This window comes from Anastrepha obliqua, chromosome 5 (assembly GCF_027943255.1).
Source record: "Anastrepha obliqua isolate idAnaObli1 chromosome 5, idAnaObli1_1.0, whole genome shotgun sequence".
Lineage (NCBI taxonomy): Eukaryota > Metazoa > Arthropoda > Insecta > Diptera > Tephritidae > Anastrepha > Anastrepha obliqua.
In genome coordinates this window covers 126,890,313-126,911,643 of record NC_072896.1, presented here as the reverse complement: position 1 = coordinate 126,911,643, position 21,331 = coordinate 126,890,313, and the positions used below count along the sequence as shown (strand labels likewise).

The 21,331-nt window shown below is 37.6% G+C and overlaps 1 protein-coding gene across 6 annotated transcripts in view; it reads right to left on the bottom strand.

The window, feature by feature from the left end:
- The window catches only part of LOC129246862 (protein expanded), a 57,291-nt gene extending 38,945 nt beyond the window's left edge, over positions 1-18,346 (bottom strand). For 4 of the 6 annotated variants that reach the window (XR_008582520.1, XR_008582522.1, XR_008582521.1 and 1 more), the window contains exons 1-2: positions 14,158-14,423; positions 11,716-11,813 (exon numbers count right to left, since the gene is read on the bottom strand). The gene's annotated coding sequence lies outside the window, so the exon portion shown is untranslated. Of the gene's footprint in view, positions 1-11,715; positions 11,814-14,157; positions 14,424-18,313 lie in introns of those variants that run through there. The other 2 variants (XM_054885547.1, XM_054885546.1) reach the window with 2 other exon arrangements.
- Between the last annotated feature and the right edge of the window lie 2,985 nt (positions 18,347-21,331).

The window sequence follows — 21,331 nt, the reverse complement described above, 5'->3', positions numbered from 1 at the left end:
AGCAGCACAGGACCTGCTTACTCAGATGTCAATAGAGCAGAGAGCAGAGGTAGTCTTAATATGCGACCCCTTTAGGGTTGAAAAGGACGCTAGATGGTGTTGCAGCAAAGACATGGAAACTGTCATTTGGACGCGCAAACACCCTCTCCAAGAGATTTATGATCAAGTGGAGGGCTTTGTAAGAGCTAAAGTGGACAACACTTATATGCGAGAGCGCTTCGAAACATTTCTAGATGACCTCACGCGGGACGTTGAAGCTAGGTTGCCAGTAGTAATTGGCGGTGATTTCAACGCATGGGCTACCGAGTGGGGTAGTAGACTTACCAACGCCAGAGGACGTAGCCTGCTAGAAGCCATTGTATCGCAAATAATGGTCGCGCGCTTACATATCGCAAGGCCGGTACGGGATCTTGTCAGCAGTTCACTTTTGCAGAAAATCAAGTGGCGAGTAAATGAGGAATTCACTCATAGTGACCATCAGGCAATTCTATTCGAACTGTCAAAGAATAAAAGAGTACGCGCAACTAAGCCAGTAGGACCATGGTGGAATGACAGAAAGATGGACACCGAGGCCTTTGGGTACGCACTGAACGACCAAAGATTAGAGCGAGGTACACCAAGTGAGCAAGCTCGACAACTAAAGAGCATTTTGTCTAAAGCTTGCGATGCGGCAATGCCAATAAGAAGGCCAAATCGACAAGGAGTGCCCTGCTATTGCTGGACTGAGGAGATAGCGCAACTGAGACGGATCTGCCTGCAAGCGCGGCATAAATGCAAAGGTCCAGGGGCAGAGCTTGCTATGAAACGGTCCTAGCGCACTTTCGAACGGCAAGGAAAGCACTACAAGAAGCGATTAAAAAAAGTAAAGTCGAGAGCTTTAAGCAACTGTGCAACGATGCGGACATAAACCCATGGGGTGCTGCATACAAAATGGTATTAAAGAAACTGGCGGCATTCCGCCGTATCTTCTTAAGATATTAAGGAGTTACTTCTCTGATAGAGAACTGATGTATGAGAGCAGTGCTGGAACAAAAAGGTACAAAGTTACTGCTGGCGTGCCGCCTTTACTCTGGAATATCATGTACGACAAAGTCCTTCGCTTACCGGTATCCAGAGAGGTAAGAATAATAGGCTTTGCGGATGATACAGCGATAGTGACGGTGGCTAAGCACATACAGGAAGTGGAACAGATTACAAATGGAGCGATAACAAGTGAAAGATTGGCTCGAACAGGCGGGACTCAAATTGGCAGAGCAAAAAACGGAGACGGTTCTGATAGCAAGTCGGAAAAAAGTCGAGCAGATGAGAATCAGAGTGGGAGAGCAAATTGTTCACTCACAACCGGCTCTGAAATACCTAGTAGTTATGATAGATTGTAGGTTAAATTTTAAGGCCTATATAGACTACGCGGTAGAGAAAACCGCTAGCATACAAGTGGCACTCTCAAGGATCCTACCTAACATAGGTGGTCCTAAGTCAACCAGAAGGAAATTACTTGCAAATGTGGCCACTTCAGTCCTCCTGTAGGCAGCCCCAGTTTGGGCAAATGCGGCGAAACTGAAGGAAAACAAAAGGAAGCTATTGTCTGTATATAGGCTAAGTGCCCTAAGGGCATGTTGCGGCTACAGAACAATATCGGATGACGCGGCGTTTGTCATAGCTGGTATGATACCAGCGGATATTCTCGCGGGTGAAATGAAGCGAGTCTATGACAGATGTGCAGCGGATGCCGAAATAAATAAAAAAGCGGTGAGAGAAGAAGAGCGGCTTGTGTCACTAACAAAGTGGCAATACCGATGGAATACCTCCAGTAAAGGGCGATGGACCTATAAACTGATTCCCGATTTGCGACCATGGCTAAATCGGAGTTTTGGAGATACAACCTACCATGTGACACAGTTCCTTTCTGGACATGGAGGTTTTAGGAAATATCTGCACAGGTTCGGGTATGATGACAGCCCCTACTGCCCTGTGTGCATCAATGTAGAGAAAACGTGGAACATGCCAGTTTCCACTGCCCACTCTTTATAACAGGAAGAATAATCCCAAATGCAACTGACGTAGTCGAGTTCATGTTGAAATCGGAAGAAAAGTGGGAGGAGATAGCTGCACACGCTACTAGAATTCAAAAAGAACTCAGATACATTGAGCAAATGAGACGCATTAGCCGATAGACATTGACGAAGCTATACAGCTAACCAGCCCTGTGAAGTAACACGTTGAAGCAGTTCCGCAGGGAGAGTGGTGGAGGAGACGGAGTTCAAGGGTTTTGCAAGTCCAGACAGTATGGAAATGTGCGTGGTCCCGAATGAGGTGTACCCTTAGCGAGCAGTATGAATCGTGCATGCCGTCTAAGTTGACAGTATCTATGAAAGGGGAAATCTTTCGTAAACAACAAAAAAAAAAAAACAAAAAAAAAAAAAGCACGCATGCTCACATATCGCCGACACCAAAATTTCACTCATCAATAACGAAAGACTTAAGCGACAAACTGGCTTATTAAATGCAATTTGGTGCGATGGCCACAAAGAAAGTTACACATGAGAATGCATACATATATTACATACACACATATGCATGTGTTTATGCATAAATTAGTTATATTAAATTATACAAGTGTACATAGTTCGACGATAATAGGAAGCAACCGAAAGGAGAACAGAAAACTCCAACAATAGCAATGCGAACAAAAAGAAAAAACGCTGTGTTGAAACACATTTGTTGTTGCCGGCTTTATAGCGCTTGCACCAGCTCTTCGACAAATATATGGAATGTAATGGGCATAGAGAAATTGAGGGATAATAGGGTAATAAGGCTAATTGTGGCACACATACACACACACACAAACATATACATAAGTAGATTAGATGATTGTGTAAAGCTTTCCAATAATCCCACTGGATTTACATGCTAGTTGGACTCGAGATGAACTTTAACAGAAGCAAACCTATCATTATTTCCTAGAATCACTCCTACAATCCTGCAAAACTCGTTTTGAAATTCTATCAAAAGTCTGGCATGCGGACCAGCATTAACACCTAGAACAATGTCAGCCTAGAAATCCAACGTAGAATCTATCTTGTCAACAAGTGCTACTTTGGACTAAGTAGGCAAATGAGTAGTGAGTCCTCTCTCGACGAACAAAACCAACTCTCTACAAGGCCCTCATCATGCCCGTCCTAACGTATCGCGCAGAAGCATGGACGATGACAACATCCGATGAAGCGACTCATGGAATGTTTGAGAGAAAGATGAGAGAAAGAGAGAAGAAGCACTTGGCTTCACTTGGTGTGTCCAACTGGCGCCGGTTAGCACGAGGAAGAAACGATTGTCAAGCTTTGTTAAACTCGGCCAAAATCGCGTAAGCGGTTATCGCACCAATTAAGAAGAAGAAGAAGACCAATTTGCCATTCGGGATCTTGCATAACTACAAGTTCCACCATTTGTGGAACAGCGTCTAGACGCACACCGCAAACATAAGCTGGAGGAGGCACAAAAAAGTGTGCAAGCGTCAATTATAAATATATATGCATATACAGTCAACGTCAAAAGAAAGCGTACACCGCATATTAATAAATTTGGACTATTTATTTATTCACTTTTTAATTTCAATTATTCTTTTATAAAAACACAGTTCATACTACATACTTATACAACAAAAACCATATGAATTAAAGTTTTAAACTTTGTACCAAGTTTGTAAGAACTCATCAAATTTTCATCAAAATTTCAAACTTTTTACTCAGAATTTGTGTAAAAATTTTAGGTATGGTAAAGTGCAAGTTCAAGAAGATTTTTGAACCATTTAAAACTTGTACTTTATTATACCAAAATTCAACGAACTTATACCATAAATATGTGGTGTCCACGTTTTTTTGATGCTGACTGTATATATATACAAGAATCAAACATCTAGATTCCCAATAGATATTTGGTGGTATTTTCGTAATAATTTACAAGCAAGGCCCTTCATAAATTAACATTTTTAAACCGTCAGACCTTAGTTTCTTTTTTTATTTTTAATCATCGCTCTTTACCGTTCTTTTATGTAGTAGCATCATAATGTACTGCTCCTTTTTATGTGCCTATATGTGTTCCTTTGGGAAAATCCTCTTATCCTTATCCAACACAACCTACAGTTTGCGTGTAACTTCAAGCAAGGACAGTTGATTATTATTTCCAAACACATTCTTCAACTTCTGTCGGTGTTCACGCAATTCTTAATCGATTCTAGTAGGTAAACCTGAATGGAAGCCTTGGATGAACGTTTTATATAAGTATTTAAAGAATTTAAAAAAACATTGGCGAATCTGCAATTTTATAAAGAAATGGCGCTCGCCTGAATGCACGAAATTCATAAATACGACAAAAAATGTTTGGCCGTATTTCATGAATGTGGGTGTATTTAAGTGGTTTACTTATTTATTTTTTTTTTTTATTGTTCACTCCACTTTGGAGCATAGTGCCTCGACAAGACTCAGTCTTGCGTTGGTTTCATTAATCTATTTGCTTTCTGACAGGGTAGGTGATTAGCCTACCGCTTACTTATTTATACTACGGACTAAAAGATTGTTTATTTTTAAAGAGCAGCCGACACTATGCCAATATGCGAAAATTGAATGAGAGCGCTATATGAAAAAATAACTATAAGGTCACCACGTATTAATAAGTTTTAACTATATATTTTTTATAAAAATATATTTCACTCTATAGCAAAAACCAGAGAAACTAAGATTCAAACTTTATGCAAAACTTTCAAATACTCTTCTAATTTCCCCACTTTTTATTCAAACAAATTTTCACTCTTTTTATTCAAAATTTCTTAAAAAAATTCGGTATGCAGTTTAATAACTTTTTATCCAGTTACTAGTTGTTGCTAGAAATTCCTGTTGATTTTTTGAATTTTTCTCTGACGGTGTTGCACAGTTTTCCATATGAAAAACAAGTCCGTTCATTCGTTGTGAAAAAATATATTATTCGTATGCAAAAAGTGCGCAACAGCGTTAGAGGAAAAAGTTATTAGAAAGCAAAGAGAGTTTTGTGCCACTTAAAACCTTTACTTAATTATATATATTGGGCTATAAAGTTGTGTACTGAAATTTTTTTCTTAAACTCTAATTAAAAGTTTGAGATTTTGAAGAAAATTTGTCGAAGCTCAGTTTTGAATATAAGCATATTTTTCATGTTTTTTATGAATCCTTCACGATTTAGAAACTTTTGAGCGGTACGTATAAAAATATTATTAAGAGTCATTCGGTTTAGAATTAATCGCTCAGCTAATTCAATCAGATACCGCCTTACAGCTTTTCTTGATCGAAAATAAAAAATCAACGAACTTCTTTCAAAAATTAAACATTTTTAATCTTAATCTATATATATAAAAGAAAGTCATGTTAGTTACACTACTTATAACTCGGGAACGGCTGAACCGATTTGGCTGAAAATTGGTGGAGAAGTAGCTTAGTACCAGGAGACGGACATAGGATACTTTTTACGAACGCGTTTCCGTGAAGTCACTATACAATGTGGTATAACAAAACGCAAATGACAGCTAAACGTAATTTTGTCTATGGTTAAGTAGAAAATTTGATAATATAAATTTTGTCAGAAATATATAATCACAGTAATTTGTATTCTCTTTGAGTCATCATTACCAATGCCGCGACCAAAGCGATCGAATCTTTTCCGACAAAGCCGTTATGCAAGAAGGGTACGAAACATTGCGAATGAAACGACTGAAGAAGCACAAGGAATTGCCCGTGAAGAGCGTCACGTTAGTATGGCTCGACTTCGTGCTTCTCAATCACAAGACCAAAGCGAGGCAGGCCGTGAAACGGCTTGGTTGGCAATGCGAAGTCGTCGAGCGAATAACAGAGACCAACAAGTAGATTTAGTAGTTCAAAGGAGTGTACCACTGTTGAATCGTCAACAAAAAGAAGTTTATGATAAATTAATGAAGGCAATTGATGATGGAAATGGTGGTTCATATTTCCTCGATGGCCCTGGTGGAACTGGTAAGACATTCCTCATGTCAATAATTTTAGCCACTGTTCGTGCGAAATCCAACATTGCGCTTGCAGTTGCTTCTTCTGGAATAGCAGCCAACATTGTTAGAAGGATGCCGTACGGCTCATTCAGCATTAAAATTGTCGTTAAATCTTCAAAAAATTGAAGAACCAACATGTAATATTTCAAAAAACTCAGCAATGGCCAAAGTTTTATCAGCATCGAAAATCATCATCTGGGACGAATGCACAATGGCGCATAAACGTGCATTAGAAGCACTTAACCGAACATTGAAAGATATACGCTATGACTCGAGATGTTTTGGAGGCGCAATGATTTTACTGTCTGGCGACTTCCGCCAAACACTGCCAGTAATTCCAAGATCAACGGCTGCTGACGAAATAAACGCTTGCCTCAAATCATCGAATCTATGGCGCTATGTGAATAAATTTCAGCTGACAACAAACATGAGAGTTGTATTGCTTAACGATACATCTACTGAAGATTTCTCTGAGCAATTACTGACTATCGGTAATGGTCGAGTAACTGTCGACGAATCGATCGGATTGATTTCATTTCCTCAGATTTTCTGTAACTTTGTCTCATCGAAAGACGAACTTATCAATAAAGTATTCCCAAACATCATTAATAACTACAAAAATAATGAATGGTTGAGTGAGCGAGCAATTTTAGCGGCTAAGAATAAAGATGTAGATGACCTAAACTACATAATTCAAAATGATATCATTGTAACAATGCATTCATTCAAATCCATTGACTGTGTAACAAATGAAGAAGAAGCCACCAACTATCCAATTGAATTTTTAAACTTTAAAATTAACTGAATAAAATCAAAAATCTTCTTTTTTATTGCCTCTAGGGCGGAACAAAGTTCGTCGGGTCAGCTAGTTTCTTATAAAAAGCCCATTGAATTTTGGTGCAATAAAGAGCAACTTCGAAATGGCTCAAAAATCAGGTTGTTGTTGTTTGACATTCTGTTTTTATGGCGACCTTGTGCCTTTCCTCCATATAACGAATGCTCGACATTTATTTAACTATATTTAATTTTTCGGAATGAAAATCATTTGTTGGTAAGCATCGGATGGGGTTTGATTCATCTTCTTAAGGAGATCTTAGTTTGATAGCTTAAGCGTGGCTGTTTTAGGAAATAAGAATTAAAAAAAAATTAAAATAAAATAAATAAATAAATGGTCAAAAATTGTGGTAATTTTATAATTTGGCCACGGTAAATACGATTTATCACAACAAAAGCAACCTTGCGTGTTTTGTTCCAAATTTTAAACTATAAACGGTATTAATGGGACGCCCTACGGTGCGCTTACAATACTTTAATATGTACTTTTCCGCCTTCATTAGTTTAGTTCGATCGCTTGTTTGCCTTCATCCTGTAGGTTACAAGAGTATGTACAATACATATGTATTTATGTATGTATCTATTGTAGATCATTCGTTCGATCCTACTCTTGCAAGCTGTCACTCAATCAAGCTGTTCCATATCCAGTTAGCCGTGCTTGAACTGGTCCATCTATTACCCCAATTTGAATGTACGAGAGTGCCATTCTAAGTAAAGTGTGGAAGATATTTATTAATTACCTCCTTCCCTCCCTCTACTATCATATGTTGGTTGAAGGCACAAACGAATCAATTGCTGGCGATGTATCCGCTTTTCCTTCATAACAGGCTTAATACGCAGGCCCAATGTGTTTGTGTGCATACATATGTATATAGTTACATGAACATATATTTATTATTGTATGATCCACTAAATATGTGCGTAATGCAGTCCAATGTAGGAACAATCGAAAGGTGATATTAATTTCGGCTTCCGAAATTCTAGTGACATTCACACACTCTTTCATATGGCGTGTACACCATTTAGTTGCAGCAGCATTATCCAACAAATGCATGTTTACATAAACACAAATTGTAGAACATTCACTCAGTTAAGGTGCGCTACTCGCACGCCACACTGACCGGATGGGCTAGGCTTTGTTCAACGAACAAACATTTAATTACCTGCATCGGTCATACCCTAATTGGCCAACAAATTGCAAAACGCCAGAAAATCAATGTGAACTGCCGTTTTTCATTTACTTTTAGTGGTCTTAAATAATTACCGGAATCAGCAATACGAGTGTCACATCACGCCAGCAACACCCTAACTATTTTTTTACTCGAGGTATCGTTATAGTAGATACACATATGGAAAGAGCGATGGGAATAATGATTTGGATGAAAGATGAAACTGTACATGGAAGAGAAAATGCCAGACTCCGTCACTTTAAATATCGCAATCTTCTATTAGTGAGAGTTATTTGAGAGAATCGTCGACACTGTCACTAGCGCTGTAAGAGCCACACTAACAACCAGACGAACCATCTAACTATCAAACAAAAATTTACACAAATTGAATGTTTTATGAACCAGGCCATTGTTTTCGTGCCGCATTCATTCTGTACCGAGCCATTTGTCACAACTTATTGCATTTGTAAACATGAGTTGGAAATAAGTTTTTTGTAAATACCTGCTTTTAAAAGGAAAAATCGAAAACCTAATGTTAAATTATAAACTTATCGAAAATCATCAATCTATGCAGTTGGGGAACTCAGCTTCTGCAGCGTAAGTTTAAAACTGGGTTAAAGAAAGCAGAAGTGGAAAAATACACGACCCTTTCGGCCGTCGTAGCCGAATTGGTAGACACGGGCTCGTACCCTGTGTATGAAACACCAAATGATAGAAAAAACTTCATTTTGTAAAAGTCCTGGATATGACTGTATTGATAGTAGAGTTGTGAAGGTTTTACCACAAAATGCTATAAAGTTACTCACACAAATATATTATATAATGGTATCTTGAATGTAAATCATTACCCCACACAGTGGAAGTGTGCTGTCGTAGTAATGGTCCCAAAACCAAACAAACCTAAAAATAACGTCAAGTCCTACCGCCCCATTAGTTTGCTCGTAACATTCTCGAAGATATTCGAAAGAATATTTTTGAAAAGAATGTTACCTGTAATTGAGGATCAAAATATCATTCCTGAACATCAGTTTGGGTTTAGAGTTGGGCATGGCACACCAGAACAATGCCACAGAATTGTGAATGTTATTACAGATGCGATTGAAAGAAAAGAATACTGTTCTGCAACCTTTCTTGACGTACAACAAGCATTCGACAGAGTTTGGCATATGGGACTACTCTTTAAAATTAAAAAACTTTTACCAGCACATTTTTACTTAGTGCTTAAATCTTATCTAAGCGACAGGCACTTTTATGTAAAGCACCAAGATGCGTCATCTGAAATATATAGTATCAACGCAGGTGTGCCTCAGGGTAGCGTTTTAGGCCCAGTCTTGTATACGATATTTACTTACGACATGCCGACAACAGAAAAGGTAGAAGTGGCGACTTTTGCTGATGATACAGCCTTCATCGCTTCTAGTGAGTCCCCTGCAGAGGCCTCCTCCCTGCTACAAAATCACTTACACACTTTGGAAACTTGGCTCAATAAATGGAAAATTAATATTAATCATGAAAAGTCTATTCATGTTACATTTATACTAAGAAGAGAACAATGTCCTCCAGTGTATTTAAATGGTCATCAAATTCCTACTAGCGACACAGTCAAGTACTTGGGAATGCATCTTGATCGACGCCTCGCATGGAAAAATCATATTAAAGCTAAGCATCAACAGCTTAAAAATAAAACCAAAAGAATGTACTGGCTACTTGGGGACAAATCTCAACTTAGTCTAGAAAACAAGGTTAGATTGTATAAAGCTATATTGAAGTCTATATGGACCTACGGTATACAGCTTTGGGGAACTGCTAGTAAGTCCAATGTGGAGATTTTGCAACGCTACCAGTCAAAGACCTTGCGAACACTTGTTAACGCACCTTGGTTTATCACAAACGAAGCCATACACATGGATCTAGGTATTCCATTTGTTAAGAGAGAAATCTCAGTATATTTTAAGAGATACATTGAAAGATTGTCAAATCATGTAAGTACAAATGCTATTTGCTTGTTGGACACAACCAATGAAATTAGACGATTAAAGCGCAATCATGTCTTAGACTTGCCATTCCTTTAAATTTGTCAATTTAATAATAATAATAAAAAAACAAAAAAAAAAAAAGAGCTAAATATGAAATTGTTAAAATGCTCCAATAAATTCTAATATAAGTTATACATGAAGTAAGTTATACAATTTTCGAGTAAAAATTAAATCTAATAACATAAAATATGCATAAGAATTGTAAAAAGAAAAAATTCTATAGTTTTCTATGTAGTTTTGCACCAGTGTAAATACTATGCTGTCATTAGGTAATAAGATCTCTTTTGCTGAATATCCGTATTCTAAGATAGAATGCAAATAAACTATTTCCATTTAAAAAAAAAAAAAAATTTTTTTAAGGAAAATACGCAAACAAAAAGTTAACGAAAATTTTAAGTCACTTGAAACTTACACTTTATTATACTAAAATTAAATTTAAGAATCTTGCATGAATTTCGAACCTTGGATTTTTGTGGCTTTGTTATAGAATATAAAATATTTTTATACAAAAATTTTAATTATTTTGACAAAAAAATATAGTCAAAACTTATCAATATGTGATGACCTTATTATCTGTGGGACTTCTGCGTTTGGCTCAAATCCAAACTACTCGAACCTGGCATTTGGTTAATTGTGATTAGAAATCGGACACTGCTTAACAGACCTTCAAAAACATATGAAATTATGGTATGGCTACCATACCACCGTTGATTTTTGACAATTTTTTTCGCCTTTTCTTCCTTTGGGTTAGGTTGAAATGGTTGCCTAGAGAGAGAACACACTTGGACGCCGTACGAAGTACAGGCCCAGCACCGCGAGAAAAAAATTGTCAAAATTAAATATATTTTGTAGTCACTTAAGACTTCCACTTTGTTATACTAAAATTCAATGGACTACAAAATTGCGCTTCCAAAAAACAAAAATCTTAGAAATTGTGGTTACAAAGTTGAGCGTTTTGGTTTGAATTTAAAAATTTTGTACATGGTTTGAAACTGTGCGTTATATGGTTTTTCTTGTAGTTTTGACTATATTTTTATATATTAACAGAAATAGTGGCGTGTTTATACTTTTGCAATGGGGTGTATCGAAGTCGTAGGGGTACAAATCAATAGAGTTTAAAGGAAGCTTTGTTTAAAACACCGTATCAACAAGAAAGAGGTCGATTATAGGACCAATATTGAGCAAAAAACGCCGTTGACATTTTTATAAATCACCACTTCGAGTCGAGGTTTGCCATTGCCTGTCGAGGGGCGATCTTGTGCTGTTTCATGAATGGAGATTCAAACCTGCGCACTCCTGAATGGTAGTCACGCACCAACCCATTCGGCTACGGCGACCTAGTTTTTCTAAATGAATATCTTTTGGTCGATTAAATAAGCGACCTTTTAAAAATATTTTGCAATAGTTTCTCTGGTACAGCCTAAGAATTTTTTAGCCGTACAACTCATCATATTTTTGAAAATATATCTATATATTTAAGTGGGTATATCTCAAAAACTCAAAAGCAATTTGAATATTTTAAAAGGTGTAATAAAAAAATTAAAATATGGCATTAACTTCAGAATTTTCAAAAATAAACTTCTGCAACCGTTATTATTTTTATATACTTGTAAATTACTGAGGGGCTTACCTCCACAGCGCCAAAGGCAAGACTAATTAAAGAACACCTAAAGAGACTGCATTTGCCGCCAATTCCTGATATTGAGAGCCATTTGTTTTATATAATAACTGCGAATACAAACAAATATCCGATTAAAATGTTTGTACTTTTCAAATATGCATGTATGTATGTATATCGACTCGGAATTTTTATCCATATGTATGTATGTATGTTTGTTTGTGGCCGAACGCTCGTTTAAAAAGGCTAAAATAATTCACATTTTTCACTTTACACCTACAAGTACTTATGAATCCGATGTGTGTATGCGTGTACGTGCATAAGCTTGAGTAAGTGCAAAAAGTTCATTTTGTGTTTTTTTTTTTTAATATTGCGCACATGTTTTACTTTCAAACTCTTGGACGGACAAATTAGAAGCTTACGTATGCATTATTTTTTATCACTTCTCTATTATCACAAGCACTTTGAATAGTTTCAAATACGTTTTGTGTTGTGAACGTATACAAATCCGAAAGTATTTGCTTTGTATGACAACACAAAAACAACAAATAAATATTAATCTCACCAAAAATAGTATTTGTATTAAGTTTTATGAGTAATTCGGCAGATTTGTTAATTTTGTTTCAATTCACGTTTTTATGTATGTTTTCGTGCATATTTACCGCTAAACTGATACTCAGTTTAATGTGTTTAATATGCGTTCATGTATGGACAGTACGTTGGTGCAATCATCCGTTGGTCGGTTTTCAAATATTTTTGTACTTTGTGACTGCTCGCATTCCAATGAACTCAGTGTAACAATTTTAATTGAGGCAACTTCAGCAAAAGTATCACCAATTGTGCCAGACGCATACATGAGTACGCATGTGCGTACATATATACAGATAAAAAATACAGCACATCAATGACAAACACAAAAGCCAAGCATCCAATTCAGCTACAAAAAAGCTAAGCAAAACATAACACTGAACAGCAAACGCGCAGTGAAGTTGACGTTGAAATTTTTAATCAAAAATTTGCCACAACGGCTGGCAATGATGTTGTTTATTTGTCTATTTTGAGGCTGAGACTCTTGCTATGCCAGTGGTGGGGATGGCAGCGTTTTTCTTATTTTTGTACTTGTGTAGATTACACTACTTGAGGGCAAATTATCAAGAGAATACTTTATACACATGCACATAGACACACACAAACACTCAGAAATGCACTCAAGCCGGGGTGTGCATGAATGCGTGATCGCATATTTTGTCTTCTCTCTGACTCTAATTTTCCTTCGCCGTTGCCGTTTCCATTACTTCGCTTGGTTTTGGTCTTATTATATTTTCTCTTTTGTTGTTTTCATTGTTATTTTCGTTGTGGTTGTTTTTGTTGTTGCTGTCTCACTTCGCACACGATTTGTTGTTGCACGAAAGAATTTATTGCAATTTTTTGTTGTGCTTGTTTCGTTGTTGTTGTTTTTTTGCTGCTTCGTCAATATTTTACACGAGCACGACAAGAGAAACAGCGGCAGCCCCTACACGCACACACAAAAGCATACTCTCAAGCACACATTCATACATAAACACAGACGAGACGTGTTTATCTGCTAGCTCAGAAAAACGAACATGAGTGAACCGCAGCGGCACATAGAGAAACCGAAACGATCGTGGAGTGGCGCGCGACTTCTGGCGTCGCCTTCGTTGTATGCAGTTCGTTTATGTATTTGTATACTCAAATTGTGGTCTGAGCCCCATATACCAATTTTCACCTGTGTGCGCGGATTTAAAATCCCTCCGCCACCCCCCAATCCTAATGCATGAAAATCTGTGTTTTATATATGTGCGCGCGTGTGTGTGTATATCGATGGGAATGCGTGTTTGGGGAACGCAACGTGGATTTTTAACTAGATTCTATTGGATTTCTTTCTCTTTTGCCACAATCGTTTCTAACCAGAACAGAGCAATCAAAACTAATAAGTGGTCATTTAATGGTGATCGTATACGTACATACATATGTGTGTATGCAAATTATTTTTATTTGTATGCAGATTGTCGTAAAAAACAGCACATTCACCACTTTGGATTATTAAATTAATCTCGTCCAATGCAAGAGAGTCGAACGTAATCCACGCGGTCTCTGAAATCGTAAGATACCAATACGAATTCACTAAGTTTTCTTTTCATTTTTGTTTTTCATTCACTCGGCTATTGATGTTGCGATTGTTTGCCACAAGTATTGTAAAGTAATAATGTGCCACATTCTTGAGTGATTAGTAAGCGAACTTTACTCAATCACCTCATGAATTCGTACATGCACATAGTACATACATACACACACATATACATACATATATTTTCTTTGATTGATGCTCTGTTCCATTTTAAGAAGTACTCCGAGATTACTTATCACTAGTTTCGAAAATTACACTTTACTAAAAATATTTCTATATTGTTTCTTTTACAATAGAAAACATACTTTTTTCCACACAAGTATTTCAGCTCACTCTTTTGCCCAAATCAGCACGAAGGAACAGTTTAGTTGCTATTTTCTACTCCTCCTTTTGCTTTACTCCCTACAATTCATTTATATTTTTTATTTGTCTCCAGTATCTCTGTGGCCACCGATACAAATTCATGTATTTTGATATGTGTTACATATCTGTTGTGCTGCGTTTTTTGTTTTTTTTTTTAATTTTATTTACAGAAATATTAGTATTAAATTCAAAATTTCGAAATATTGACCTCTTCACTCAGCACCGTAAACCGAACTGAACCAAACGCACCGCGAAAACCACAATTTTTCTCTGCCGTACCAAGGTTCCTGAGTCTCTGCACACGAACACATTTACACCCATACAATGTATGTATACCCGTTTTTGCTAGTCCAATGTGTGCATGTGTGTAGGTGTATGTTTGTAAGAGCGCGCGTGCGTGTGTGAATCAATGAGAAGTATCGGCGAGTTGTATTGTGCGCTTGTGGTGGTGCGAATATTTCTTGGGGTACCTGCTGCTGCTGCTCTCAAATACCAGCTACCAGCACTGAGATACTCGTTACTCGGCGTTGGTTTATTGAAAACGTGATTTTAGATTGGAATGCGCTATTTTGTTGATAATTTCTATATACATACATACAAACTCACATACATATGTACATATATTAATATTGACGTGCATATATATACTCGTGTAAATGCATGTGTGTGCTTGCGATCATGAATTCGTACACATTCTCATTTGGATATGGTTGGTGAGAGACTTTTGGGGCTCAGTACAGTGTATGACCAGTATTTCAATTCGAAAATTGCGATCGCTGCTAGCCTATTTGTTTTTTATTTTTTATTTTTGTGCCCGCCGAATATTTCTGCGATTTAATGTACGAATGTATGCACACACGTACATATCGTATTTATATGTGCAAAGGTATGTATGAATGCATAAGCGCGTGGAGCATTGCCAGCGTAGACATTTGAATGGCCATAAATTTAAATGGGGTATCGTATATTTTCTAATTGGAATGCGGCAAATGTTTAAGCCCGGTGTAAAGCTCGCAAGCGGGTGTGGCGCGGCTAGCCTGAAATGCCGATTTAATGCGATCTTGTGTGAGTTTGAGTGTGAATGGAAGTGTGAGTGTGTATATTTGTGGTACGAATATATTTATGAATTTATGTGCGGATAAGTTCACTTGTATTTATATGCGGGAATACGAGTATCACCATTCAGCTAAGTAAAAATGTCAATTTCTAATATAACAATCTGCAGAGTGAAAAAATATAAATTTATTAGATAAACGTACGATTGGACGATGCATCAGGTGTAATAGAGTCTTTGAGTATGAAATTAAAAAATTACCATAAAATTATTTTTACTCTATTTCTGCTCTTATACTTATACAATATATCCGAACTCCGACATCGTCAGGTCCTCATGAAATACATTGTGCATATACATTCATACATAGCAAATAAGCTGTGGAATCCTGAGTCGCTGCTGAAATAAAACAGAGAAAATGCGATTCGAAAATTGGCAAATTACAATTAGCCATTGAAGGCAGATCCAAATGCAACAAAACTGGGCAAAATAAGCAGAAGCGACAAATTAGGCAACAAATAACGAACCTACGAACTCTCGGCCTCGCACGGTAGACTGATGTTTACACAAAGGAACTTAAGTCTATCTACAAAAGATCCAAAAATCACGGTTTCTTGTTACATTTTTTACGTTGTTGAATGATTTACTGTTCCCCTTATTAAGACATTTACTCCCATAAAGTAGAACTGCTTTTCACAAGTATCAAAAATCCTTATTTTTGTTACTCTTCTAATCGCTGGTCTAACCACACTCGAGGCAGCCCGGCAGATACTCTTCGCCGGTTCTCACAATTATTACGATCACCTTTTTTGGTATCTTAATAATAATAGCTTTCTTCTCATATACTCACATAATAATAATGCAAACTCAGAAACAATAAGATTGGATGTCCACCATACCCTGGAAATCGGTATTACAGCAGTGAAATTGATCGAAAACACCAGCTGGGAGTTGGTGACAAAAATGCCGTATATTTTGTGGATTACATAGAAGGCGAGTAACTCTTATCTGAGTTATCACGCAGTTTACGCAAATAAAGCGGGAACTTCTAAGAATATCAACGATGGTAGATGAAAAAGTAATCCCATTGCCAGTCTATTATTAAGAATGAGTATTATTTGCGATCAAACCTCTGAACCAAATCCAAATCAAATTGCATAAACTAGTACTCATAAATATAAGTGGAATAATCTAATTTGCATTTCAAATACCCAACCCTATACAAATGCATATATGTATATGTGTGTGTGTGCATAGATATGGTGTTGTTTACAAAACAGTATATATGTACATATGTATGTCTATACCACCTTGATAAAAAAGTTCCCGGAATACATTTAGAAAATTCAAAATTAAAGTTTATTCCTCAAAAGTGGTATTACCGCCTTCAATGTACTCCACATCAGCTGCAGCACACTAAAAAAATAAATAATTGGCGCGTACACTTCTGTTAGGTGTTTGGCTGAGCTCCTCCTCCTCTTTGTGGTATGCGTCTTGATGTTGTTCCACAAATGGAGGGACCTACAGTTTCAAGCCGACTCCGAACGGCAGATATTTTTATGAGAAGCTTTTTCATGGCAGAAATACACTCGGAGGTTTGCCATTGCCTGCCGAGGGGCGACCGCTATTAGAAAAATGTTTTTATTAATTTTGCTTTCACCGAGATTCGAACCAACGACCTCTCTGTGAATTCCGAATGGTAATCACGCACCAACCCATTCGGCAGCACACTATGCCAGCGTTTAATCCCGCTTTTGAAACATTTCTGGAACTCTATTTTCGGTACGAACGTCTGAGCCGTCACCGATTTTTCCATTACTTCCTTTTGGCTCTTCACTCCGAAACGCGTAGTGTTTTTTTGACTCGAACAATCATATCAGTTCGATGGCTGTTGGATGGTATTAGTTTCGTTCTTGGTCAAAAACGGTAACGGTGCGCTATCGGGGTGCAAAATCCACGAGTTGTATTCTCACGTAGCGTCTCATAGCGCTCAAATAATAGGCCTTACTAACTCTCTGCCCATTTGGAAAAAAATCGTGGTGTGCAATTATTTTCTAATACATAAAATCCATAAAAACCGTGACCAGCGCTTTCGTTTTTTACTGAAAACGACTTACTAGGTCTTGGTTTATTCGGAGCTTTCCAGTCACTCGCACGAAGTCTGGATTGCATGCCGTACTCATAAATTCACATCACGTATCCAGTAATGAAGCGTTTGATGAATGTTGGGCCGGATTCAGCCTTGGAAATCATGTTTTTGGCGATATCAACGCGGCCCCTTTTTTCAATTAAATTCAGGTGATTTTCGACCAACTTTGCAGCAAAACTGCGCAAATCCAAATCATTAACTACTTGTACAATTTTCTGAAAGAATCTACAATATAATAAATTTTTTTCAAGTCCTCTGTCAGCTCTCTGATGGTGTGATCGTTAATTTGCTGTTATCGATCAACTTTTCTTTCACTTTATTGATCCTTTCATCAATTTTCGATGTCGACGGCTTGACACTACACAGACCTTTCGCCATCCTGGACTCATCAGAATGAGTCATCATCGTGAGTCCATGATCTCTTCTGAGGCATTCATGTCACTCGTAAACGGCTGTTTTCTTTAGAGAAACAGTTTCCTAACTGGTAGTTCTTAAGGTTTTCGTGCAATTGAATCCATTTTTGACGCAAATTTAATTTAATACAAACTCCTTTTTTGCAAATTCAAATCTATGTATATTTAAAATTTTTCAAACTGTAAAAAATAGAAAGCACGTGCGCCGTAACTTTTACAAATGTCAGGCAATGGCAATAGAATCTTGGTAGGAATGTTAATCTCAGATGTGGCAGCCTAACAATAAACCAGAACTCAAATCAATTGACTTAGAGTTGACTGGCGGTTGTTCCGGGAACTTTTTGATCAAGATGGTATTCATATTTTTATTGCGTAGAACTGCGGAATTTTGCACATTAAATAATAAAAGAAGGAATGAATTTTTCTTAGCTAGCTGTGAGCTAAGAAAATCAAATAGTTGTGATTCACAAAAACCATCCTACCTGCTAAAAAGCCGGGTGCGCAAGTATGTTGCTCTGAAAAATTGTTTGGCCAATTATATGGTATTTACTATTATTTTTATTACATATGTACGTATATATATATAATACGTACTTTATATAATGATCTGTTTCAAATCCGCTCTCCGCCTGCACAACACGAACGACGCCCGACTTTTACCCTATCTTTCTGTTTGCCTGGAACGAAAGCGGAAAAGCGGACAGAACAGAAACTCGCCCGATAAGAGAGAAGCAATGAGATAAAACTTAATTTCGTAGCTTGGAGAACATCAGAAAATATTTGCAAACGGGCAGAACACAACCAGCCATATACCCAGTACAAGCAGATACAGACGACAAACACAAAGGTAGCATACGCACATACATACTTACACATCTATTGTGATTTATGCCGTGGAAAATTATTTAGAATTGGCTGGTCAGTGCACTTGTCTTCGAAAAAAAAACTGAAGGAGCACTAGTGGGTTAGGCGAAAAGTAAAGCACGTGATGGTCTTCAATTGCTTGGATTGATTCAAAAACATTTAGTTTGAGAATGACCCGTTTCACGTGCTTTGTAGAGTGGACAATAAGATTTTTCCTGAAGTAGACCGAATGCGGGTTCGTTCTATTCACCAGCAAAAATACTACAACAGATTTAGGCCGAGTCTTTTGTGTTTAGATTTTGTTCTACATATAGAAAGCGTTATGTTGTATTCGAGCAGCAGCCAAGTCTTTATGAGAATCTCTTATTTTGGTATTACATATTCACTAATTTTTATCTTCCACTTCTGCAGTCAGGATCGAACCCAGCGCCTACTGCTTGTATGGCACAAGTAATTACCCACTTCTACGGCGTTTGCAACGAATCACGAATCAAAATATGCACGTAAGCGAGAATGTGTGCCTTTAGATAGAATTCTATTCGCGCTGGTACGAGTGCCTGTGTGAGTGAAATTCCAATGGTCTGCTGCGGCGATTGCGGCGACAGCAGCCGCTGCAGCGACAATAACAGCAACAATACACAACTTGGTTAGCCGGGTTGCAGAAAGACTTCGACCACGTCAACGATGAAGGCGAAGAACAAAACCGATAATAATAAAAAAACGAAATGAAAAACAAACAAAAAATTAATAGCTGAGGCTCAAACTAAGTAAACTCGAAGCCAAAGTCGAAGGTGAAGTAGCATGGAAGACAAACCAAGCCCAGAAAGCCAAGTAGCAAACATAAAGTTACGTGAGACGCAGATATGAACACCAACAACATCAAGAGCAAGGAGAGATGTTAAAACACAGTCCTTAGCAACAAACACGGGCTGAAACATTTTCTAGAGGTGAAGCCAAAACTGTTGAGCTGCTACAGGAAGATATGCCAAGACGCACTGCCCACTAAACCAATAATTTGGAACGGCGCATTAGGGGTTGATTTCTACATGTCTGATAGGTGTATCTCTCGAAATACCTTTCGATGGCAAACTTTGTTATTTCAAACCCAATGTCTAAACAAATATTCTTTTACTAAGCTGCTTTGCACGAAATATCTTCACACTTCCTCCTTCAAATCAAAAATAGTTAATACCAAAGTCAAAAAATATATTCTTATGGCAACTGTTTCGAAATGTGAGTACTAGGGTGGTCCAAAAAAAATTCCATTTTGTTCTGAGGAGTGACAGAATTATACGAAATGAAGAAAAAGATGCCCACATTCATAGTGAAAAGATTTTAAAGGTGAACTTTGAGCGAATTCGACAGAATCGGCTGATGGGCTGACGTCAGCATTATTGATCTCATTCGGATCGATTTGACCTCGATGAAAGATGTGCAGCCTTGTCTTTGCTAGGACAATAGAGTTGCACAAGATATGCTCTGTGGTTTCATCATCTTCCAGACAGAGTCATTCCCAATGAGAATGGGTGCGTTTTTTCTATAAATTTATACATTTTATAATATTTTTATAAACTTATATAAATTCTAGTTCGCAACTACTATAAATATTATATATTCTCGGTTAGCCAGGCGGCGATTAAATCAATGAATGCAGCTGTGCTAAGATCAAAAGTTGCACAGGAAAGACGGGTAGCTCTACATTATATTAGCGTCATATTCAAGGTCAGCCTTATTTGGGTTCCAGAGCTCAGAGAATTGAGGGAAATTGTAAAGCCGATGAGCTAGCCAGAACTGGTACTGCTCTTCAACTGATTAGTGATAGAAGTACCATTGGGATACCTATGGCCACGAGCAAACTAATAATCAAAAACAAGATTATCCAAGAGGCCAATAGATCATGGAGAGATGAATGCACACGCGGAACAGCATTATTTTAGGCTAGGAGTTTTCTCCCATGAATATTGTAGAAGTTGAGATGAGAGATGAGGAAACAGTTGAGCACTTCCCTTGCAATTGTCCACCCTTAATTAAAATCAGAGCAGGTTTTCTAGGTAAATACTGTTTCAATTCTCTTACAGAACTGCGCTTCGTAAGAGCCACTAAACGCTTCCACAAAGAAAAGTAAATGAGGTTCCCGGAAAGCACAGACCGACTACCACCACAACATAAGCTAACGTTAGCTAGTCCGCGACTACTTTAAAACAACAGTTCGCGGTTATGTTCCACATAGACGTTTAACTAGGTTATCCAATTTCATATGCTATACTTTGCAGGCTGACGAAGTCCTTTCTAATCCGGTGCCCCAACCTCAAAAAGCAAGTATGGAGCCCGCTCAAGTATTTGAGAGATTTCAACCTTTGCGCGACAATGTGCTGGAAAGTCAAAGCAGCAGAGAGTTGGGCTGCTCGAAAGCATCCATAGCCTCAGCAACTTTTTTCATCTGTAATAGTTTGCAAACAGCAGTAGCAATTCATCTCTAGAGCTGCTCCAATAACTAAAAATCTCAGAGACTACATCCAATGAAAGGTATGATATCACAGCATACATACTTACGTACATACATACACATGTTCAAGTAGATGCGTGTATGCTCCTATGTGCACACAAAAATAAGCGCGCATGCCACAAAATCAAGC